At 36.5% G+C, this 26,091-nt stretch overlaps 2 protein-coding genes and 1 long non-coding RNA gene across 4 annotated transcripts in view; 1 reads left to right on the top strand and 2 right to left on the bottom strand.

Moving 5' to 3' along the window:
- Positions 1-25,802, bottom strand: part of il1rapl2 (interleukin 1 receptor accessory protein-like 2) — a 596,834-nt gene extending 571,032 nt beyond the window's left edge. For both annotated transcript variants that reach the window (XR_015506586.1, XM_087279997.1), the window contains exon 1: positions 25,400-25,802. The gene's annotated coding sequence lies outside the window, so the exon portion shown is untranslated. The remainder of the gene's footprint in view (positions 1-25,399) is intronic.
- Positions 1-26,091, top strand: part of LOC147840770 (uncharacterized) — an 821,899-nt gene that overhangs the window by 689,745 nt on the left and 106,063 nt on the right. The gene's annotated exons all lie outside the window — the stretch shown is intronic.
- Positions 1-26,091, bottom strand: part of commd5 (COMM domain containing 5) — a 432,514-nt gene that overhangs the window by 324,669 nt on the left and 81,754 nt on the right. The gene's annotated exons all lie outside the window — the stretch shown is intronic.

Genomic DNA, 26,091 nt, shown 5'->3' on the forward strand with positions numbered 1-26,091 from the left:
CCGCAAAAAAAAAGTGATAGACAGGTGGTCATTTGTTTGTAACTTTATTTATTTGTGGTTTGGTTTTAGTTAAAGCAAAGACCTTGTGAGTCAGGTAGTGAAAAGGGTAGGCTACAATGATTTAATTTGTTATGAATTAATTGATATTTAACAACAACACCACCCCCCGCCTATGACGAAGATGGCATCGTCCATCGCGATGTTTCACATTAGACATTGCACGATGCCAGATTGGTCAACATCGCCCAACCCTAACTGAAACACTTCATCACTTGGTGTGTTCATTCACTAAACGTATTTTAAGTGTGGTGAAAACAAATGGAAACATTACAAAGTGATAAATGCTTTACTGTTCCAACTTTTTTTAAATGTCTTGCGGTGACCAAACTTGGAATACGTGTTAATTAAAAAATAATAATAATAATGATAATAATGTTTGGGATGGACACAGTAGAGTCTAAAATGTGAAAGAAAGAAAGTGCAAGGCAGTTGTAAATTTCAACACACCATCTTATTTTTTTCTAAGGGAACTATGGTTACAGGAGAGGATTTCAGGTGAATTAACTTATTTCTTGTGAGGTGTAATTACTGCAGTTTTTCTTGTACTTGGGATGAGATGTAAGGGATTCTTTTTCGAAATGAGACATCTTCAAAGTGGCCTCATCCTCACTGCATATGTGGCCAAGAAATGTGACCTTTTGAAAATGCAGATTTTGAAATGAGATTTGCATAAATGTAGCCCTTCATGAGCAGTGTTGGCTACCCCTGGACTAGACAATGCATAATGCGTTTGAGGGATAGTGGTAGAATAAGTAACACTGGCCTATCAGTGTGGAGTGTGATGTACCCATTAGGTCTTGGTAAATGGAATCATTCTGAACTGGTGAAATATATAGTAAAACATCATTGAATTGTGTTTCTTTGCAATAGAGGGGTATTACTTGACATACAGCAAGAACCAGGCTTTTCACAGCAACAACAATAACAACAAATAAAGGAAATCCACACATTCATACTTGCAAGAAAGCCAACACATACTATTACAAATGTCAATCACTTGAGTAGTAGCCAGGAATGATTATATGGTGATTGTTGTAATTATCCCAGCCATGCCTTTAAAGCCGTCAAGCAATAAACACATCTGACCCTAATTGCTGCTCAAATTAGGTGCTGAATTTACATATTGCTGATTATAGGTCTGAGGCTGGATTCACGCAAAAAAATAATAATAATAATTAAGTTATGAAATTGGTTATGCATTCTAAAAGTTCTTTAAAGATCCATAAACCACACAGGTTGTTCCAATATTATGTTAATCATAATAGTTTGTATAGAATTCACTGAAAAAATGTGAATTTACTGTGTCTTTTATTCAAAGTAAATTTCTATATTTGATTAAAACATCATGGTTTCTGATTATAACTTGTTTTATTCAGTTAGCCTTAAAGCAAAAAAACAAAACCCCTCGATAATCTTTTAAACTTTGTTGTTTCTCAAAGTAATATTTTCAACCCAGGCTCATTATGAAAACGTAAACAATAAATATGCATCTCTGGAGATCACAAATTATGTAGCAAGAGGAACGTGTGACTGCATTTCATCTTCAAAATGAACGCTACAGGGCAGTATGACACCGTTCCTTTTCACGCTAGCAGCTGACCACCATGTACATGGGCGGACTTGAGAGGCAGAGAGGAGTTGACCGCAACAACGGGGTTCGGATTCAGCAAAGAATGGTTCCAAAAAGCAGGTAAGACAAAAACAAAAGCCAAAAAATTAAATAAACAAGTAAATACACAGGGTGAGAATGTGGTAAATTCTGAAAATGTGGTAAAAATCAGGGGGCTTTTCTTTTTCTAGATTGCTTTCGAAAAAAAAGGTCAGTTGGATTAAGTGAAGTGGGTGGGCGCTGGTCATTTGTTGCTTTTTAAAAACACTATCGGTTGGGTTTAGGGAAAAGGGTGTGAAATTTGAGATGCTTGGATTTTGATTTTAAGTTGAACCAAAGTAATTCAATTCATTACTCATGGTCTAAAAAACAATATTTTAGTCAATGTAATTTATTTTTTATATTTAACCTTCCTGATGTGTTTGGGTCAAATCTGACTGATTTACAACTTTTCACACTCTCAAATATTGTGGTTTACATTTGATTGCCTTAAGGCCTTATGATATTCTCTACACTCTGCACGTGATCATATAAAAGGAATGGTCACACGGACGGACGGACGGACGGACGGACGGACAGACAGACAGACAGACAGACAGACAGACAGACAGACAGACAGATAGATAGACAGATAGATAGATAGATAGATAGATAGATAGATAGATAGATAGATAGATAGATAGATAGATAGATAGATAGATAGATAGATAGATAGATAGATAGATAGATAGATAGATAGATAGATAGATAGATAGATAGATAGATAGATAGATAGATGTCATCGCTTCCTCGCTTTTGGTGCATTTCTCCAACACTATTTACATTTGCACAACAGTTATTGCATTTCCCAAAACAATTAGTCATTTGTGCACATCATAGTAGCAGTTTATCATTCCTTCCAACAAATTGCAAATGCTTTTGAGCATGCATCAATTGCTTTCATACAACTCTCTGCTGTTTTATAACATTATCATTTGCTTATGTCATTTTTGGCAAAGTTACTTTATGTGTGTGATTGATAATGGTTACAATTTCCTTGGCAGTATGAGTGCAATGTGTGACGTCAAATCTTGGAGGCTACTCTTAAACTAAAATTTTTTACTGATCTTATACATTTATTTTATTTAGTTTTATACACAATTGCATTCTGTCAAAATATTAAAAAACAGTAGTGTAACCATTTTCAAAAACTGGGCTAAGACTGAAAGGTAGACATGAGGGGTATTTCAATGGTCCTATGCGATAGTGAAAAAACAACTGAACATTTTGACTTGCAGTGCTTACGCAATGCCAAAGGCACAAAGGATTTTGGAGGTACTGACTGTTTAAATGAGAAGGTAATTAAGATGACACGTGAGTAAACAGTTTTGGGAGTTTTTTCAAGTGAGCTATAGTGCTAAACTGTAAGACAGATTTACAAAACAATCTTATAGTGTGGAGAATGTAATTCCTGTTTTAAGAAATGAGCCAAACCAAATGAGAAAAATCAGTAAATCATTCATATCTACATTATACACAGACAGGCAGGCAGGCAGGCAGGCAGGCAGGCGGATTGATTGATTGATTGATTGATTGATTGATTGATTGATTGATTGATTGATTGATTTCATTTTCTTGCCACTGACAGCTTTGGCTAGTCCTGATAAAGATTTAAATACATCTATCATTTTAACTTTATGATTTGAGTGCACCAACACATCAGATCAGAGAACTTGACCTGAATTGAGCTTGATAATGACATTATTATATACTGCAAAGCTGCTTAAAGTTGAAATAAGCTTGACGCTGTTAAACACATTTCATGCTTACTATAGTCAGACATGTGCCAAGAACTGTTTGCCCAGGTTGTGGATTAAAGCTAATAATATTGTAAACAATGTTTAATTTCTTGCATAGAACAATCATTTCTCTTCATAATCCCTTGGTGGATGGTCAGAAGCGACGGGTGCTTATTTGGAATTGTTTGTTTGTGTCTACTTTTAATCTAAAAAACAATAACTACTGACTCTGATTATATAAATCATAAAGGACCCCTAATACACCCCCCCACTCTCCTCTAACTTAAACTCCTCACAATCACTGCACTGTTTAACATTTGCACATTTAAATTTGCACATATTCATTGCACTACATTGCACTGATTTACTTATTGGAACTGTACACACCCACTGCTCATGGACATCTGTAATTATGTACACAGTGCACATATACATTTGTAATCATGTTTATTTATCTGCACACTATTGATTATTAATAGCAACCTGTACATATATTAATTTATTGTAAATCTCTGTTCATAGCTAATACAACCTGTATATAACGTTCATAGTACATCCATCTGTAAACATCATCATAGTTTTTCTATAAGTGCACTTTATAACTTATACCTGTATCCTGCACTTGCTGCTATTGCACTGTTGGTTAGGTCTAAAATGTATTTTGTTGCATTGTACTTGTACATGTGTAATGACAATAAAATTGAATCTAATCTAATCTAAATCGAGCTAAAAGTTCTACAGAAGAAATAAATTCACCTACAAACGGAACCTGCCCTTTCTATAAGCAAACCAAGGCGTTTGTTTGCTGAAATCATTCTTATTTGCATAGAGCAAAGTATCTTCATTGATGTGCTTTGCACATATACTATTTATATACAATTGAAGTCAGAATTATTAGCCCCTCTCTATATTTTTTTCCTCAATCTCTGTTTAACAAAGAGATTTTCAACACATTTCTAAATGTAAGAGTTTAAATGACTAATGTCTAATAACTAGGGCTGTCAATTGATAAAAAAATTAAATAATTAATCACACTTTTTTGTAATTAATCATGATTAATTTCGAAAAGCCATACAAACACAGGCATGTAACTGCCATTTGAATTTCAAAACAATCAATGCCAATGACAAACAAAAATGATTTCTGTGTTGGATTCTAAGTAGACTACAAAAAAAAATCCAAAATACAGGCATTGCAAATATGGAAAATAATAATAATAATAATAATAATAATAATAATAAAGTATTGAATACAAACAATTGTATTCATTGTAAAGTTGTATTCAGCCAGTTGCTAAGACAGTCCAGTCTATTGACATTATCGGGGGACAATAAGGCCAAGGGGTACATCATAGGCACATACCAAAGACTCACGCCCCATTCACACAGGGGTTTAGCATCAATGCTTGACTGAAGGCGTGTCTGAAGTTGGCGCTGAAGCGGTTGTCATAGCAGCGTCAGCCAATGAAATTCTGTCAGCAATAGGCCACTGTCTAGCATGTGTATTTGCATACAGCAATCTTGAAAAATTGAGCTAGTCCCAACTTCTGTAGCGAGCAACGCCTCTGAAGCGGCACCGACGGATCCACAATGCAGTTCGGCAATGCCTGATGTCACCCATTCAAAGTGAATGGGAAGCGTTGACGCTGACGCCCTGTGTGAATAGGGCTTAAGGACTTCTTAAAGGGACTTTGGTCACACCATCTCTAAACATTTCATTCTTAGCAGCTTTGAGGGATATGGACATCGCAAAGACTTTAGAATACATATAGAATGCCTTAAAGAGACTTTGGACACTGTCAGCAATGTCAGGCATTTGCTCTTGTTGCTAGGAAACGCACACACGCACACATACACACACACACACACAGAGAAACAACGCGCAGTACAGCGCACCCGGTGAGCGACTCTATTCAGATTCATCAACATGCACGATCACGTTCATCAAATTTGCTTAAACTAAGCGTTCTAGAGTATGGCTGTATTTTACAAGCAAGGATTCTGACACAGCAACGTGAAGCAGAGGCTTTACAAAAGTTGTGTGTAGGGGGGAAACATGTCAAACTTAATGAAACATTTGAGGGCGCATGGAATCAACTTAAAGGCAGAGGAAGGCACTGTCTCTGACAGCTTGCGACATCATCTGGCACTTTCACTTATTACATTTACATTGACACTAATACTCCAATTTTATGATTAAGATAATACTGATTAAGAGTCTACCATGTAAACAGCAATTGTTGATTATCTTAAATGACCACCTGAGTCACAAAATGCGGAGGTTTTTCTTTCCGTACGCCGTATCAAATTCTATTAAAACAATAGAATCTTGCAGCAGTCCTTACTTCCTTACTTACTTCCAGCAGTCCGTACTTTTCATCCAATAATTGTCACGGGGCATGAACAATATGTTGCTGAATGAAGTGAAATGCTGAACTGCAGTTAAAGTTTAAAGATTAAAAATGAAACACCCAAAATTGCATGAAACTCTGGAGGAAACGCTGGATAGCCTGGCTAACTCAAACTTTCCTTCTAAAAATGCTTCCTTGGTCTTATCCATATTTCTTTGCATGCCATTTTGCCATGGTCATGTGACCTACCTGCGTCAGTTGCATCGCTTCACTCCCATTCATGAATTCGCTCGCAGGGCATCATGGGATAGCGCAGCATGCATGGGACGTGCACTTTTGAATCTCGCCGGAGATAGTAAGTCATCTGGGTACTTCTCGCATACTGATTTTCGAATTCTATGAATTCACATACTGAATTTCGCGTACTATATAGTATGAAAGTATGCAATTTCGGATGCAGCCTGAAGAAATTAAACTGTGTGTGTGTGTGTTTTTTTTTTTTTTTACACAGAGCTATGTAGTTTTTTATTTTGTTTTCCCTTGATAATAAAAACCCATTCATTCATACATTTTCCTTCCCCTTAGTCCCTTTTTTATCAGGGGTCGGCACAGCGGAATGAATTGCCAACAAGGGCTGTGCGATTTGGGGAAAATATGTAATTGCGATTTTTATTTTTATTTATTTATTTTTTTGACAGATATTGAGATTTCAATTTGATTTGCAATTTAATTTTGTAGTCAAGCTTTAGCTCAATAATCTGTATTGCAGCTTCGTTCCTCTAAAATGCAGTGATTGGAACTGAAAAGATATCAACTTATATTATCAAACAACTCTGAAATTGTACATTGCTTGCTACTAGATTAAGTGTCACTGGCAATACTTTTAGTTAAATTTTAGCAAGACGCACCTCATACTGTGGTGCTTTTTTAGGTGCTGGTTGTTGTATTTCCTCATGCTGTGGCAACAATTCTGCGACAGCTCTTACAAATTACCTGATTTTGTTTGGTGATTGTGACTTAAACCAAAGTATTCCCATATTACCGACATGTTGTTTTTCTTTGTTATTAATTCATCTATTAATGCTTCTGAAGTGGCAAACGTCATCACCCCACTTGTTTGCGCTTTCCGGATTTTTTGTTTTTTGTTGTGGGTGTTCCGCATAGTTAGGTTGCACAATTCTGATTGGGCAGAACAAAAGTGTGCTTACTTAATGGGCTAGTAAGTCTCACACAGATGGCAGTCATGCATTTGCTCTGGATAGGGGAAGTTAAATAATATATTTCATATTGCAGTCTCCTGTTTACAAATGCGATTGCAGTTCAATTTCGATTAATCCCACAGCCCTACTTTTCCGACATATGTTTTATTCAGTGGATGCCCTTCTAACCACAACCCATTACTGAGAAACAACCATTAACTCTCGAATTTATACACACACTAGTACACTACGGCCAATTTTGTTTACCCAATTCACCTACAGCAGGGGTTTTCAAACTGTGGGTCGCGACCCACTAGTGGGTCACACAGTGAACAAAGGTGGGTCGCGGAACGTCACATAGCTGCAGCTATATTTACATTGCGGTGAATCAAAACCAGTACGATTGACGGCAACAACCTAAAAACCTCTTACCTTAAAAATATCTTAAGTGTGTTTCCTACAAAAAGACAAAGCTGGTTATGTTTCACAGCTGTCTTTTTCTTTTTTTTTTTTCGCTCGACATTACGAGCACTGCTCTGTTTAAGCTTTCGCAATGTGCGTTTAGCTGGTAGAGCTCGCGCAGAGCGGAGCTCTCAGTAAGGGACCGTCGGAAAAGTGTGTCTTTTTTTTTTAGTTTTTATTTATTTTTTTTTTTTTTGCTTTGTCCTGCGTGTTTTATTTTAAACACTTCTAATTTTCTCTTAAATGAGCATAAACAGTTATTAAAGTAGTCGAATGCTTCATTATAGATCTGTGCATTCTTACATTAACACCTCTGTTATCAAACAAAACACAATGAGAGATTCATTTGCTGCTCTTCACTAAATAACTATAGCAACAAAAGTGAAATAGATTTTATAGCTTTATTTGATTTCTGGACAGGCCATTGATTTTAATAGGCTAAACCTTTTATTTTATTGTCAATATTTTCTAATGTTCGCTAAGTATTCTATCATTTGAAGCTATTTGTTGTCCCATATTTTTACATACCAACGTTGACAGATTGCTAATCAATAAATAGCTATAGTGCTATCTGTTTTAACGTCAGCTAATGTTATGAAAGGGCATAGATGTTATGGAAAATAGTAATAGTGATGTAACTACCCCCATCGTTCCTTTCTCAAGCAAATGTGTAAATATTAGATCTATTCAGCAATAACAATGTTAATTGCATTGGCATATTTATCTGACGTTTTCCCAGCTTGTAGTAGTCGATCAAAAAGCTATTTAGTTTCTTATGACTACACTAGCAGTGTAATTTACTGCGATGTGACGGGGCTTGATCATAATCAAGGGGCTTGATCAAAGGTTGATCATATTCTCTTCTGAAAAAAGAAGAGTATCTTTTTCAGCAAAAAAAATGATCACAGTTACAGCTAGCATCCCACAAAAAGCACTTCGAGCCTCATTTTTTGCATATCAAATAAAATATTATGGTGGGTCTTGAGATTGAATTACTTGCCTAGGTGGGTCCCGGAATAAAAAAGTTTGGGAATCCCTGACCTACAGTATAGTGTCTTTGGGCTGTGGGGGAAACCGGAGCATCCAGAAAAGTGAACACAAGAAGAACATGCAAACTGAAATGCCAACTGGCCCAGCTGGGACTCGAACCAGCAACCTTCTTGCTTTGAGGCGACAGTGCTAACCACTGAGCCACCGTGCCGCCCAACAGAAAACCATAATATTCAAACTATTTTCTAATAAATATTTAATAGCTTGTTCCAGGAGCTCTCTATATTATGTATTTAAGCACAGAGCACCCTTGGTTCACTGCTCTTGAAGAATACTCAAAGCATGCTCAGCTGAATAGCTTTCAGGCAGTATGGTATACCGAGATTTCTCAGCTCAGGTGGCAGAAGTTCAGCGGAAACCATGCTGGCACTATTAAGCCAGATCTAATAACGTCACAGGAGGCGAGCTGGCCAGAGTCGACTGGCCTCTCAGTGCAACGACACCAAGATGCACTGACTTTTTGTTTGTAAGAATAAATCAAGCGGAAGCAGCGTCAGCTCACTGCACCTTATGTCTAAAACATCATACAACAGCCCACCACGAAATGTTAGAATGAGCAAATAAACATTGCATTATTTTTATGCCATGTTTTATAAAATATTGTTGGAAGAGTGATACCACATTTACTGTATAAGAAATTATTGTGTATGCCTTAGGTGCCCAGTGATGAAAAGTAACTAATTACAAATACTCAAATTACTGTAATTGAGTAGTTATTCTCAGGAATTGTAATTTACAACGTAGCTTTAAAAATGTGTACTTTAACTCTCACTTGAGTACATTTTTAGTGCTGTATCGGTACTTTTACTCCACTACTTTCCTTCAATCTGCAGTCACGTTATTTTTTCTTATCTACAGGAATTATAAAAATCAGACCTGTGATTCCTGTTCAATCAAATCACATATAGAAGGTAAATCGCATCATAATGAGCAACCTCAAGACATGGGGGCTTTATTATTGCAGCAAACTGTTTGGAAGCATTAAAAGTGTCCAAGAAGATGTCCAAAATCTTTACACGCATTGACCCAGAGACTGTTTAGATGCATGTCACTGATGAGAAGATGACGGATGTTTACTGTATGCTGACCGAAATGGCCTTAAACACCCAGCAGGCACAAGACGTCAACATGATATCAGATTGACGTTGTACCCTAATGTCGTGGGGACGTTGCATTTTGTTTGGAAATGAAAATCGTGTTGACGTCTGAACTCAACATCAGGCCAACATCAATGTCCAACATAACATCCTAAAAAAAAATATATATATATATATATATATATATATATATATATATATATATATATATATATATATATCAACATCTAATGATGTTACAGGTTCACTTTGTGTGGATGTTACCACTATGACATCTATCAGACGTTGGATTTTGGTTGCCATACCTGATGAATAAATGTCAGTATTTGACGTCAATATGACGCTGGATTAAGATGTTGATTCGAAGCTGGATTTTGTTCACTTTTCCACACAACGTAAAATCAATTAAATATCAACGTCATTTGATTTCATTATTGGACATTCAAGAGTTCACTCTTAGCTGATGATTGATTATAAGCAAGTTTGGCATGCTGTCCCGGGAGAGAGCCCTGAGCCCAAAAGGTCCTTGAGCCCCGTTTGCAAGGCGAGACAGGAGCTTTGAGCTCAAGTAGATCTCGACAACTCCCTACTTGATAAGAGTTGATGACTAAAATGAATGCTATGAAGAGATATGCTGCATGATGAGAGATTGACTGTAGTGCTAAATTTAGATTCATCAATTTACTTGTAGTGCATGTTTTTGGAATGTGGGAGGAAACTGGAGAAACCGGGGAAAACCAATGCGAGTACAGGCAGAACATGCAATCTCCGCACTAGTGCTGCACAATTAATCATATCGCAATCGCAATTGCGATGTCAGCCTATGCGATTACATTACAGCAAATCTTGCGATTATATTAAATAAACGAATGCATTTGTGGACGTAACAAGACATTCATTCTAACGCCTGTTTCACACCGCAAGCGAAAGCAGTGCGTGAGCAGTGCGTGAGCAGCGCGTAAGCTGCACGAATGGAGAGCAGAAGCAGCACGCACGCGTTTGCATGCGGTATGAAACAGTCTCATGTAACGCATGTGCTTGTGGTCACGTGACTTTCCACAGCGCAGTGTGGAGACGGGAGAAAATGGATACAGAACAGACCGACACTAAACCTGTGCCCAAAAATGCTACCTCTGTGTAACGAGGAGCCTGACACGGAGGGATCCATTTGCAGTATATTGAATAGACACAGTTCAATCACAATCATACAATATGCACTAACGTGCGAACTCACATTAACAGTATGCAATAAGGGTCGTAGGGCTGTCGGCTGACAGACACAGAGTGATATAACAGGCATGGATCAGTGGCAGGCGGCGTGGTACAGAGTCTCAATATCAGGCGTGGGTCAAGGGCAGGCGGCGTGGTTCAGGATAATACACGGGAGATCAGGCAAGGGAATAACGCTCAGAGATGTTATCTTTGGCAGAACAAGACTTCACACTGAACTGTTGTGTGAGTGAGGCTTATATCAGGGAGCGTGGGCCGTTAGTAGGATCAGTCTCAGGTGTGTGCGCTTATCAGTTTAAGTGGATGATGTAATGCTAAAAGTCCAGTGATAGTGGCCCCTGCTGGCCAGCGAGGGGAATGACTGGGACCGAGTCGGTGACACTCTGTTATTTGGCGATATTTTGGCTTCAGGATATCGGACACTGAGCAGAAAGAGGTACTGTGCAAAATTTGCCAAACTAAAATTGCTACATCACGTGGCAACACGACAAATTTATATCAGCACCTAAAGCAGCACAGAGAAAAGTATGATGAATGCATGGCGATAAAAACCAAGAGTAGTAATGTAATAATATATATAAAAATGGGTATTTGTTTTATTTATCTGTACATTTGACTTTTTAATTCTATTATAAAGTTAATTTAATGTAATTTAATTCAGTAATGTAAAGATGTTACTGTTATTTAACTTTGTACAACTTTATTTTAGTTTAACAAACATTGTTCATTTCTAGTTGTTGCTAGATTGCACTGTATACTGTATCTCAGTTGAAAAATAAAAATTTCAGCATTATTAGTAATCTGTGTGTGCCTTTTTCTTGAAAACAAGCAAGTTGAGTCATACCACTTTTTTATCGTATTGCAATTCGCAATTTTGACATTAATAATTGCAATGTGATAATTTTCCCAAATCGTGCAGCCCTACTCCGCACAGAAACGACCGCCAGCCTATTAAAGGACTAGAACCGGTGACGTTCTTGCTGTGAGGCAACAGTGCTAACCACTGGGCCACCGTGCCGCCCTATGAAGGGAAAGGTGGAGAAGCAGGGGTGGAAGGGGGGATTCTTTAAATCGAAGATGGCTGTTGTGAGAAACCCTTTAAAGTGGGTTAGGAATTGTCTGATTGGTGGATCATACATAGCTAATACAAAATCAGCCGTGTTTAATCATAATCACATGATCCTCTCGAAATTAGTTTATAAATAAACTTTACTTAAAATAACGTTGTCATCAGAGTCTGGCTAGACATTGAATTTTGGTCACCTGACATCATGACCTAAATCTAACCTAATATTAAAGTTTTTTGACGTTTTGTGCCTGCTGGCCAATAACTCGATGCACTACAGAATGTTAAATTTACACACATCCACAAATTAGACGTAAACGCATCAGATTTTAACAGTGTAATACTTACTACTCGCTACTCTTGAGTCCTTTTTTTTTGTCTACTTTTTTACTCATACTTTGAGTAATATTTACAGCAGATACTTTTACTTGCACTACATTTTTAGGCAAATAATGGTACTTTTACTTTAATATGAATTTTCAGTACTCTTTCCACCCCTGAATGTGCCCTATAATGAAATTCTGGGTATATTAAGGTATAGAAGAATATTAAAATACGGATATCACTATATGAAAATGGATATACCATGAGCCACTGTTTTCTCGTTGTGTTTCTATCACTCCAATATGACTGTGGACACACTATACCTATACCAAGATGATTTTCATCATATGTGCTAATATCTTTTTACAGAAAAGTGATTATTTTCACCAAAAGAGGAAGCTGTACTTGCTAAAAAAGAATGTGGACAAGAGAATTGTCCACAATTATCAAGAGACTCTGTTACCAGTTTCAAGGTTGTGACATGCTAATTATTCATGTTTGAAGTAAAACAGTTTGTGAGCATGAAGAGCAAAAAATAGAGCATATATTGAATAATTTATGTACAATATGTAATTAAATAGTTTCGACTGAGCTGCAGTTTTGTTTATATCGAAACTGATTGTATTGCTCTTAAGATAAATGCAAGCTAAATAAATAACGAAACGTGTTGACAATTATGCACTTACAATAGATGTCTATGGGGAAAAGCATTCAGCTGACAATCCCATTTGGTGCTAGCATATGCCTTATGAATACATTATGTTTATCTATAATGCATATGCACATATGGATCAGGGATGGCTGTTTTCTTCAGGCAGACAAGTGAGGCAGTGTCTCGTGTTTCTCCTTGAACATGAACAAACAAACATTCATTCATTCATTTTCCTTCGGCTTAGTCGCTTTATTCATCAGGGGTCGCCACAGCGGAATGAACCGCCAACTTATCCAGCATATGTTTTACACAGTGGATGCCATTCCAGCTGCAACCCAGTATTGGGAAACATGCTTACAGACTCATTAACACTCATACACCCAATATTCAATTCACCTTTAGCGCATGTCTTTGGACTGTAGGGGAAACCCATGCCCCCCCGAACAAATAAACAGTCCATGAATATTACAAAATTACAGTAACACTAGCAAACACCAGCATGTTTTGACAGTTCATCAAGGAATAAAAGTCCTATGATGAAGTAGAATTAGATGATCATTGCCTAAAATACAATCTCGTCTTCACAAAAGAACCTATAAATGAACTAATTCTAAATTAACTCCAAAATGAAAAGATTAATCTTAATTTAAAATCAATTAATAAAAAAATAAAAATAAAAATAACATTTTATCAATCCTTTATAATATTTGTGCCACTCTTGTTGTATGAATAAATAGCATAGGTAACAGTTATAGCACCCACAGCTGCCTGTAATATACCGTTTATTATATTAAGTTATTGATTGCTGAAGAGTGTACGCCCATTGTTGGCGTGGGTTTCTTCCGGATGCTTCGGTTGCCCCCACTAGTCCAAAAACATGTGGTACCAACACTCCCGTTTTTCCCGGGAGTCTCCAGAATTTTATACACATCTCCCGTTTTATAATTTCTCCTGGAAAACTCCTGGAATTTCACCCCCTTCCCCAGGTCTTCATGTGTTTGAAAAAAGCTATAACACCCCCAGATCGCTGATTCTTCGAAATGGCAGCTGGTGCTTAGGACAGACCAGGCGCCCCTTCAGGACACAGACACATCCTCCTCGGGTATAGGTGAATTGGAGAGGCTAAATTGTCCATAGTGTATGTGTATGGATAAGTGTATAATGAGTGTGTATGGATGTTTCCCAGTGATGGGATTCAGCTGAAAGTGCATCCGCTGCATAAAACATATGCTAGATAAGTTGGCGGTTCATTCCGCTGTGGTGACCCTAGATCGGCAAAGGGACTAAGCCGAAAAGAATATGAATGAATGAATTGCTGAAGAGCAGGGGTGGCCTGGCCATCTGGAGCACTGGAGTTTCCCCCAATGAAAGCAATCTCAGATCTCTGAAACCCTAGACCCAGTGCTTTGTAAACACAAAGTATACAAAAAATGTAACCTTTACTTAGAATTCCATCACCCCAGGCAAATGCCTGCGGAGTCCACTTTACTCAGACTGAATAACCTATTTGACCTACTCTAGCTCAGTAAAACAATTTAACAGTGCCTGTCAATGTCATAATGTGTCAAGAGTGTCAAATATAAACACTTGAAGAAAGTAAGATAAGAGTAAAAGAGCTTAACATGACAAGGATGAATCAAGCAATATACACTACCTGACAAAAGTCTTGCCACCTATCCAAGTTTTAGGTACAACAAATAATAACTTGACTACTTGTTGATCATTTGGTATTAACAGTCGCTTATATGAAAGGCAAAAGCCTTTAGATTACGCTTCTCATACCAAAATAAAATATGATCATGTCTTGATTTTTAATTATTTAAGTAGGACAGTAAGGTCTGACTTTGTTTAGACAAAAGTCTTGTCACTTAACAGAAAGGACATCCAGTATAGAATATAAAGTCATTATGTAGTGGAAAACGAATTAATATTGTGTATGACTCCCATGAGCTTGGACGACTGCATCCCTGCAATTACTCAAATAACTCCTCTGGAACAGCAAAGAAAGTGTTCTTGCAGGACTCGCAGAGTTCATCAAGATGCTTTGGATTCATCTCCAAATCTCCTTCTTCATCTAACCCCAGACATGCTCAATAATGTCTGTTGACTGGGATGGCCAATCCTGGAGCATATTGACCTTCTTTCCTTTTAGGAACTTTAATATGGAGGCTGAAGTATGAGAAGGAGTGCTATCCTGCTGATGAATTTGCCTTCTCCTGTGGTTTGTAATGTACAGTAAAGGGCAGCAAAAAAGTCTTGCTACCTCAGGCTGTTGATGTTGTCATCCAATCTGCAGATCTCTTGCACACCCCCATACTGAATGTAACCCCAAACCATGATTTTTCCTTCACCAAACTTGACTGATTTCTATAAAAATCTTGGGTCCATGCAAATTCCAAGAGGTCTTCTGCAGTATTTGTGATGATTTGGATGCAGTTCAACAGATGATTCATCAGAAATATCTACCTTGTGGCACTTTTTAAAATGATCAACTAGAAATCAAGCAATTTTTTGCTCTTACAACTGGGATCGATGACAAGACTTTTGTCAGGTAGTGTATGCATGCTATTTTTTTAATAATATATATTATAGTTGGTAACTTGTCTAGTTTTAGGTAGACACTTATGTTTTAAAATACCCGTCTACACAAAGCACTGAGCCAGATACTCATTTGTCCTCCTTCTAAGATCATACTTTTATATAATATTTCCATTGTCCTACATAAATAATAAATAAACAGTGGTTTATTTGTTGTGTGCTCCAGAGCAGGTTCTGTTTGTTGCTCTGTGTCAGAAAGTCTACGGGCACTTTTTAGTTCCAATGCTGCTGCTGTTTTGAAAATAAAGGCATAAAGGCTGTCACTAGGGGTGCTACCTTGGGTACAATATTGTACCTACTGTAAATGGTCCATGTTGATACCTTAAAGTTACATATTATTCCCCAAAGTGAGCTTATCAGTACCTAGAAAGTACCACAGTGCATGTTTTAAAATGTATTGCCCAAGTGACAACTTTTGCACATTTATTTAGTAGATTTTTTTCTTTTCTTTTGTGTGACATCATTTTAGACACAATATTATCAATATTTAATGTTCCTGCTTCGATATACAATCACACTTTATTAGATATACCTTACTAGGACTGGGTTGGACCCCCTTTTGCCTTTAGAACTGCCAAAATCCTTTGTGGCATTCAAACAGGTACTTGAAATACTTCTAAGAGATTCTGGTGCATATTGACATGATACAGTAGCATTACGCTGTTGTTGCAGATTTGCAGGCTGTACATCCATGATTTAAATCTCCCATTCCACTGCATCCCAAATGTGCTCTATTGGATTGAGATCTGGTGACTGTGAAGGCCATATGAGGACAGTGAACTAATTGTCATTCATTCATTCATTGGGTCGCCACAGCGGAATGAACCGCCAACTTATCCAGCACGTTTTTACACAGCGAATGCCCTTCCAGCCGCAACCCATCTCTGGGAAACATCCACACACACACGCTCATACAATACGGACAATTTAGCCTACCCAATTCACCTATACAGCATGTTTTTGGACTGTGGGGGAAACCGGAGCACCCGGAGGATACCCACACGAATGCGAACATGCAAACTCCACACAAAAACGCCAACTGAGCCGAGGTTCGAACCAGCGTCCCAGCGACTTTCTTGCTGTGAGGCGATAGCGCCATTGCGTCACCCCTGAACTCATTGTCATGTTCAAGAAACCAGTCTGAGATGATTCGCGCTTTATGACATGCTGCATTATCCTGCTGGAAGTAGCCATCAAAAGATGGGTACACTGTGGCATTGACAAGATGGTCAATTGGTACTAATGGGCCCAAAGTGTGCCAAGAATATATCCCCCACACTATTACAGCGCCACCACCAGCCTGAACTGTTGATACAAGGCAGGATGGTTCCATGCTTTCATGTTGTTGACGCCAAATTCTGATAATACCATCTGAATGTTGCAGTAGAAATTGAGAATGTAACTGTAGGCTCATTTTCCAGTTCTTAGCTGACAGAAGTGGCACCTGGTGGGGTCTTCTGCTGATGTAGTCCATCCACCTCTAGGTCTGAAGTGTTGTGTGTTTAGAGATGCTCTTCTGCATACCTCAATTTGTGGTAATTTGAGTTACTGTCTGGCCATTCTCCTCTGACCTATGGCATCAACAAGGCATTTGCGCCCACAGAACTGCCGCTCACTGGGTATTTCATCTTTTTCTAACCATTCTCTGTAAAATTGTTGTGCGTGAAAATCCCAGTAGATCAGCAGTTTCTGAAATACTCAGACCAGCCCGTCTGGCACCAACAACCATGCCACGTTCATAGTCCCTTAAATCACCCTTCTTCCCTATCCCGATACTCGGTTTAAACTGCAGCAGATCGTCTTGACCATGTCTACAAGCCTAAATGCATTGTGTTGCTAAATTTGCGTTAACGAGCAATTTGACAGGTGTACCTAATAAAGTGGCCGGTGAGTGTACATCAGATCTACAGCTTAATGTTTGTAAAGTGAGCCCATTGCATTATTGCTAAAAGAAACAGGCATTTTGGTTTTGAATAAATGGTTTTAATGAATGAATAAAAGCAAGAACGAACAAATATGAAATTAAATATGATATATTTGAATATATTTAATTGTTAGCATGTTATAATGTTCTAAAAGTGTTTATAAGAATAGCAACAGTATAGGTTGTTACACAAGATTGCCACTTCAGATGCAGCATTTTGTGCCATTCATGCCATGCACAGATTTTGTCTGATTCAACTTAACTAGTAATGTATTGTTATTTTAAGTTGCTGAATATATTTAAGCTTTAAAATGAAATCATATTACACACACCCACCCACCCACATACACACACACACACACACAAATCTGTTTTTTTTTTTTGTTTTGTTTTTTTGTAACATGTAATTTGTGTTTCTTTTTGCAAAATAAAACATTTAATAAAAGGAAAAACAGTTTTAAAAATGGCTTCAAAAGATTTGTCATTTATAATTATGTAAACATGCCCCTGGCTGAAAGTCATTTTAGATGCCAAGTGAAAGTTGGGTTTCTTTTTTGTCACTGATTATAGGCTTGGGTTTTATCATAGATTTACTGTTGTTGTTTATTTCTTTCATTTAGTTTTTTTGTAAAGTGTTCTCATTTTTCATCTTTTAGAAATGCCCATCCATTCTAAACCAGTGGTTACCAAAGTGGGGATAAGGACCCCTTCGGGGGTCACGAGACAATGAGCCATCAGCCTTTCAATTTTTTTTTTTTTACATTGTTGACCCCTAATCCAGCAAATGTTTTACGCAGCAGATGCCGTTCCAGCCGCAACCCATCACTGGGAAACACCCACACACTCTCATTCACACACATACACTACAGACAGTTTTAGCTTGTCCAATTCACATGTACCGCATGTCTTTGGACTTGAGGGGGAAACCGGAGCACCCAGAGGAACCCACTCAAACACGGGTAGAACATGCAAACTCCACACAGAAATGCCGACTGACCCAGCCGAGGAACCAGCGACCTTCTTGCTGTGAGGTGACAGCACTACCTACTGCACCACCGCATCCCTCTCACATTAAAATAGAAAAACAAAATAACAAAGCAAAACACCAAAAACTGATGTTTAAACTAAATAAAATACACTTTCAAAAATGACTACAAGACCAACATTGGTTGAAATATGGACAAACCTTAAAATGTGTATTTAAATTTAATTGAACTAAAAATTGTGCCGGATTGGTTCACGACATCCAGTGGCGGCTTCAGGAATATTTCTTTTGTTTTTTGTTAAAGGGGCACTTAATACTTTCTAGGGCAGGCTAAAATATAATTCATTTTGATAGCTTTAGCTGGTCTGATGAAGAAAGGGGGGAGGGGGGTGACTTGAGTTATGGAAACCCCTTCAAGTCCCATCCTGCCCCCCTAACACCCCCCATCCCCCGTACAAATTGATACCCTCAGCATACATAATAGCACCCAAAAATGTGCTTTAGTTAGTACCTAGAAAATAAAATAGTGTCATTTCTGACAGGGCCGGAGTGGGACACCTTTTCAGCTCTGGAGTTTCAAGCCTCAGACCGGCCCACCTCAGTTCACGACTGACTATATTAAAATAAGTAAATAAATAAATATTTCCAAATCAGTTTCTAATGACACTATCACGTCTTTTTTTTTTTTTTTTTTGAGAAAACAGCTGCTTTAGAACTTCAAATGTTCAACAATCCTAACAGTATTATATGTCTTATCAATAAAAATGAAAACACTAAATTACTCTAAAGAGGATCGAACCCGGGTCCGCGGCGTCTTAACCTAACGTGCTATCCGCTCGACCACAACAACTGTTTTATGAATGATGACACAACTGAGTTTTATCATCATTAAAATAGATCAATAGAGAATAGAGAATAAAAAGGCTGTGGTCAAGTAAATAAATCAATTTAAAAAGTGTGATTGCTGAGAGCAACAGATTCTGGAGCTAGGGACACCGGCCCTCGCGGCCAAAAAACGGACCGGCCCACCGGGAATTCTCCCGGTCCTCCCGATTAGCCAATCCGGGCCTGATTTCTGATGGGTTATACCCCAGTGACATCAATTTATTTACAGATTTATTGACCAACTGCTTTATTTACCTTTTGTATGATTGTATTCAAAAGTGTAGCAAAGCTTGAGAGTTTGTAGTATTTTAGCTTAAAGAGACTAAAAATATTGCACCATAAGCTATCATTTATGGAAGTCTGATTTAACAGGATGTGAATATAATCTTTTCAAGAACATTTTTCAATTATATACGACATCACTTTACGCCTGACACTTTGCTTTGCCGCCTGACCTTCTTTATCAGTTCATAGTCTCACACATTCATTAAAAAGGCCTTCCTCTAAATATTTGTTCGCCTCTCACTGGGTGCTCCTAACACTGCACAGGCCATTTAAATGCTAAGTAGCCCTGTCTTTTTTTTTAGTCTATTTGATTGTTGTCAGACACTGGTCGGATGAGCATCCATCAAGACTGGATTTACACGTTTGTGAAATTTAATTATAAACGTCCGCTCGCAAAAATCCTTTCAAATAAATCTATTTAACTTCTGGTTACAGCTATTTCGCTTTATTTCCAGGGGAGTGCAGGGCTCAAGAACATTTGGAAATACACTATGGTAATAAGCACTTGGCGATTTATCTTTCCGCAATCCGCAATGAGTTCTACACCTCCGGTATAAGCCTCCTATCTAAAAAAGTGTCTTTTTAATGACACCTTCATTCGTTCGAATTGTCATCAATTTACACAATAATAAAATTCGGCTTGTAGAAACTCATTTCCACTTGGTTTTTCATCCTGGCTGCGAGCTACAAAGAGCTCCATTGAAGGCTGCAGATTAGAATTTCTTCCATGGCAAACATGAGTGCACTTTTTTTCCTCTAAGAGGCCAAGGGAGTTGACGGTGATAAATGGTAGTGGCAGAGGCACGGCAGCACCCACATGGGGATTGGCACTGTCATCTGTTTTCATTTAGCCAGAGTTTCATGGCACTGTTGCATGCAAACGCATGAAGATGCTCTCCTGCAATCGTACAGGGTTAATTTCACTCATCCTCACCTTTTTAGGCAATTTGTACATCGACAAAAAGGCTATTTCACCACCATACTTTCATTCGGTTTTTGGCAATGTTCCAGCAAAACTCAGTGTGCTTCTACAAAGCCTTTTTATTCCCAAAGAGGATCAGTTCACCCCCCAGAAAAGAACATTCTGTCATCCTTTACTTACACTCTTGTTATTTCAACCCATTGTCCCTTGTATTATTTTCTCACTCCTCTGAGTTTTGTCTAGGGAACAGACACATTTATTTATTTATTTATTTATTTATTTATTTGTTTGTTTGTTTTATTTATTTATTTATTTATTTATTTATTTATTTATTTATTTATTTATTTATTTGTTTGAAAATTACAATTAAAATCACAGCCATTCTGATAAGATCTGTGTTTTTCATATTAAAAACATTTATTTGAGGATGATTAATTGATGGCAAAATGTTAAATCAGGGGTGAACTACATTCCTTTAATGCTGCACCTTACAACAAGGAACTTCCCACTTATAAAGCTCAAGCAGTGATTACAAGTTTGTCTCATTCAAGCGCTTTATTGTCGGGTTTATTCTTGCTTATTTCTTATGTCATTGCTATATTATTATATTATTATTATAAATATTATTATAGTAGGACTGCACGATACTGGAAAAATCGAACATAGCAATGTTTTTTATTCTGCGATATATATTGCAATATGACTACAATCTCACTAGATGACTTCAATAAGTATTTGTGAGGAATTAAAAATTTTCCATTCATTTGGGATGATTTTGTAGAGGAGTGCATTTGTATAATAAACAATTTACAACCGTTGATAAATGCAATAAAAATAAATGTATAAACTAAATAAAAAACGTTTTGTTTTCCAAAGAATCTAACAGTATTTAGGTATGTACAGTAAATAAAGGATCAAATACAAAATAATACTGCATAGACTTCCTTCTATTAAAAAAACTGTATAAGATTTATTATTATTTATTTTTCAAAGTTACAAACAGTACAACTGAACGCTTTTAAAATCCTCATGTCTTAAAAAACAGACTTAACATTGCATATGCTATGATGCAACTATTGCGAATGTTCACATTGCGATAACAACGCTGAAACAATATATTGTGCAGCTCATATTATAGAATAAAACACTTATTGAAGAGATTATATATTCAATGAGAACCATACAGCCATCCTGATGAAATCTGTGTTTTTTATTAGAAAAATATTTATTTAAGGATGATTAAATGATGGCAAAATGTTAACTCAGGGGTGAACTATTCCTTTAATGCTGCACCTTACAACAAGGAACTTCCTACTTTATAAAGCACAGGCAGTGATTACAAGCTTGTCTCATTCAAGCGCTTTGTTGTCAGGTTTATTCTTGTTTATTTCTTTGTAAAATCTTATTATAGTTGGGCTGCACGATATTAGAAAAATCGAACATTGCAATGTCTTTTTTTTTTTTATTCTGCGATATAAAGTTGAAGTCAATCCCCCCTTTGCATTTTTTTTTTTTATATTTCCAAAATTATGTATCACAGAGCAAGGAAATTTTCACAGTATTTCTGTTATATATTTTTTCTTCTGGAGAAAGTCTTATTTGTATTATTTCAGCTAGAATAAAAGCAGTTTATTTATTTTTATTTTTTTATCCATTTTAAGGTCAAAATTATAAGCCCATTTAGGCTTTTTTTCAGATTATCTACAAAACAAAACATCATTATACAATAACTTGCCTAATTTCCCTAATCTGCCCAGTTAACCTAATTAACCCAGTTAAGCCTTTAAATGTCACTTTAAGCTGTATTGAAGTGTCTTGAAAAAGTGTTATTAGAAATGAGTTAAAATGTTAAGAAATGTGTTGAATAAATCTTCATTCCATTAAACAGAAATTGGAGATAAAAATAAACAGGGGGGTTAATAATTCAGGGAGGGGGCTAATAATTCTGACTTCAACTGTATATAAATACAATCTCACTAGATGACTTAAATAAGTATTTCAGAGGAATTCATAATTTTCGATTAATTGGGGTCATTATGATTTTGTAGAGAAGTGTATTTGTATAATAAACAATCTAAAAGCATTGATAAATACAATAAACAAAAAGATCAGCTCAATAAACAGCGTTTTGTTTTCCAAGCAGTCTAATAGTATTCAGGTATACAGTAATTAAATAATCAAATGCAAAATAATACTGCATAGTGTTCATTCAATAAAAAAAAATTTCTAAATGATTTATCATTATTAATATATTAATTTCAAAGTTACAAATGGTACAATTGTTAATGCCTGAACCCTTTTAATTCTTCATGCCTCAAAAAACACATGCAAATGATCAATTATAATCCAGACACAACATTGCACATCCTATGATGTACCTGTACCTATTGTGACTGCACTTTGCGATATCAATGCTGAAACAATTTATTGTGCAGCCCTATATTATAGAAGAAAAAAAACTTATTGAAGAGGTTATATTTAAAATAAAATGTTGCATCTCATTCATTGACAACCATTCAAACATGCATTGTTCTTATCTAGATCCTATCTACTCCACTTGCTGAATATTCTAGAATTTCAGTCAATCGTGTGCTATTTTTTACATTTTATAAAACATGAAATATGCTTTAAATGGTTATTCATATATGTAAATATGCACTACTTCAGCTACAATGTAGCAATTGTGGAGCAAAAAACAAAGTCACAGCAGATAAACTCAATTAAACTCTATTATCTCAGTAAATAAGACTTTAGGGATTATTCTTGTCCAAATTACAGCTGTGAGGGATTGCGACTGCATTTGTAATGCTCTGAATTGTTGATTAAAACCATGTCAGGTTGAAGTGTATTACCCATCTGTTACTTTGACATTAATTACAGAGGCAGTTTAGCAAGTACAGTAACCATATTACATACAAGGAATTACCACACATCTTAACACAGGACATTCATTTAGACAAGCATGGTCCTGGAGATCTCCCAACAGTACACATCTACTCCTTTCCCCCAACATGCATAATTTATTTCCTAATAATTGTACTGAAAATATGCAGCAAATATCAGAGGGGAAAAGGCTTAACTTAATGTGATTAATTGTCAGTAAACACGACTGTAATTAAAGTAAAGCCGAAGTAGCTACTTTCGGCTACAATAGCTTCTCTTCACTAATCCATCACACTTTAGCACCTGAAGAAAAATCAGTGTACATTAGAGAACAAGCCATTAGTACTGCCCTAAAATAAGTCTTCATGCAATATTCCATCAGTGCAAATTAAAACCCCAAATTATGCAGGGAAAAACAATGGAATAAGCTTACCGGTGGAGTCAGATTTCTTTGTTACACATCAAGCACCAAAATCGCACAGTCCAAACTTCAAGACCTTTTGAAAATTTATGTTCATGAATTTTAAAGAAACAGAAATACAATAGGCATCAAATGGCCAGTCTGCCAGTGAGATGCTTTAAGAAATGTGAAGGTCTGAGAGAAAGTTTTAAAATCTGTATGAAATAAAGGTAAAGTAAGATGCATACTGCAGTGTGTTGGTGAAAAATACCATCACGAAAATTAGATTAAAGAAAATATCTCATTTTATCTTTGTATTAGGATATATCAGCATAATTGAAATCTTTAAAATCATCCACTAACCACTCATACTGTTGTTTTTGTAGGATATCTGTATTGTTCACAAGTGAAACTAACTAGGCTGCTGCATGAAAGAATAAAAAAACACAATATACTAAATCAAGGACAAATATGATCAGAGATTATGGCTGTTGCCGAAGAACACTTGTTGCCAGTGAATCAATCAATCACTAATGATTGTATTCTAAGTAAAGTGACACTAAGTGTGCAATCTATGCATTTTTTTTATATGCTTCAAATAAGAATTATTAGCCGTCGTTTATTTTTTACCCCAATTTCTGTTTAACAGAGATAAGCTTTTTTCAACATATTTCTAATCATAATAGTTTTAATAACTCATTTCTAATAACTGATTTATTTTATCTTTGCCATGATGACAGTAAATAATATTTTACTAGATATTTTTCAAGACACTTCTATACAGCTTAAAGTGACATTTAAAGGCTTAACTAGGTTAATTAGGTTAACTAGGCAGGTTCTGTAATTAGGCAAGTTATTGTAAATCAATGGTTTGTTCTGTAGACTATCGGAACAAATATAGCTTAAAGGGGCTAATAATTTTGACCTTGAAATGTTTTTAAAAAAAATTAAAAACTGCTTTTATTCTAGCCAAAATCAAAAATAAGACTTCCTCCAGAAGAAAATATATGTTTTAAAAATGTTTTTAAAAAATTCAAAGGAGGGCTAATAATTCTGGCTTGTATGTGATCAACTTCAATTCTGAGGGTATATAAACCCATCCGAGTTAGATTTTACTTTTACCATAGCAACCATGCCCCTATATGATAAATAAGTCTATTGCTTGTGCTGTAAAACCATAATGATTTCATATTTAAGCTTCCTCAACATTTATAGTTCATTTTGTTTTTATTATAATACTGCAAAATACTGTCAAATTAAAGTGGTTGAATCAATCTGTACTGAGTTAAAGCTAGGTAAAATCACAGATTGCACATTTTTCTTTTTCTTTACATTGCACCAGTACCCACACAAGTACCATCTTTTAATGGTTACCATAGTGACTTTTGTAATGGTCGTCAACCATCCCTCATCAGTTTTAAGTATTTCATGTAGTAGTTTCATAAAGTCAAGGCATATTCATAATTAATTAGCAGAACAGACGCTGCCAGTGTAGTTCCTAAATAGTACTAGATAAATAACACAAACGACAATATTAGAGTTAAAAAAATAAAGATAAAAAAATAGAATAAAAAATAGAAATTTCCTATAAACAACAACACGACACAATCCGTCAATCCATTAATTCATAGTCAACTTACTGAATGATGCTCAAGTGCAGTCACCTTCGCACGGCAGATGAACGGATTCTCTACGATGTATTTCCACAAGTTTAAATCAGATGTACTTTATGAAGATGTGGTTTAATACTAGCAGAGCCCGCAGTGGAGGGAAAAAGCACGAGATAAACTGAACTGAGCAGTAAATACAGACGTAGTGTCAGTCATATAACGGTTGTTAGAAGTCGCCAAAGTTGTTTCTGCTGATCGTCATGTCTATCATCAGCTCGAACTGTTAGTTTGGACATCCACTTAGAACTTCCATCCTATAGACTTTTTTGTCGCAAGCACCTAAAGGATATCTGCCCCTTCCTCTTGTGTGTTATCTCTTCAGAGTGAATTCGGTCCTGAGGATCCTCAAGCGTAATTCAGGAAGAAGCTGATGGATGGGGAGTTCAGTCTTATCACAGAAGCGGTTACACGGCTTTGCTCAGCTCGCCACAGTACCATATTTCTCCTAATAGGGATGCAGTATACAGTATTGTTGTCCAATTAGCAAACGAATCATCTTTTGAACAGCTTGTCTGTTTTTTTTTTGTGTGTGTGATTTGGTCGAACCGATTCGCGCAGCATTTGTGAATCACTCGACTCTGAGTCAAACTGAATATAACACTCTGAATTCTACAAGACAATGTCTTAATCGAAAAGTGATTAGCAGCTCTGTTTTATCAGAA

The sequence above is a fragment of the Danio rerio genome, chromosome 14, assembly GCF_052040795.2.
Source record: "Danio rerio strain M-AB ecotype USA chromosome 14, GRCz13ab, whole genome shotgun sequence".
Classification (NCBI taxonomy): Eukaryota; Metazoa; Chordata; class Actinopteri; order Cypriniformes; family Danionidae; genus Danio; species Danio rerio.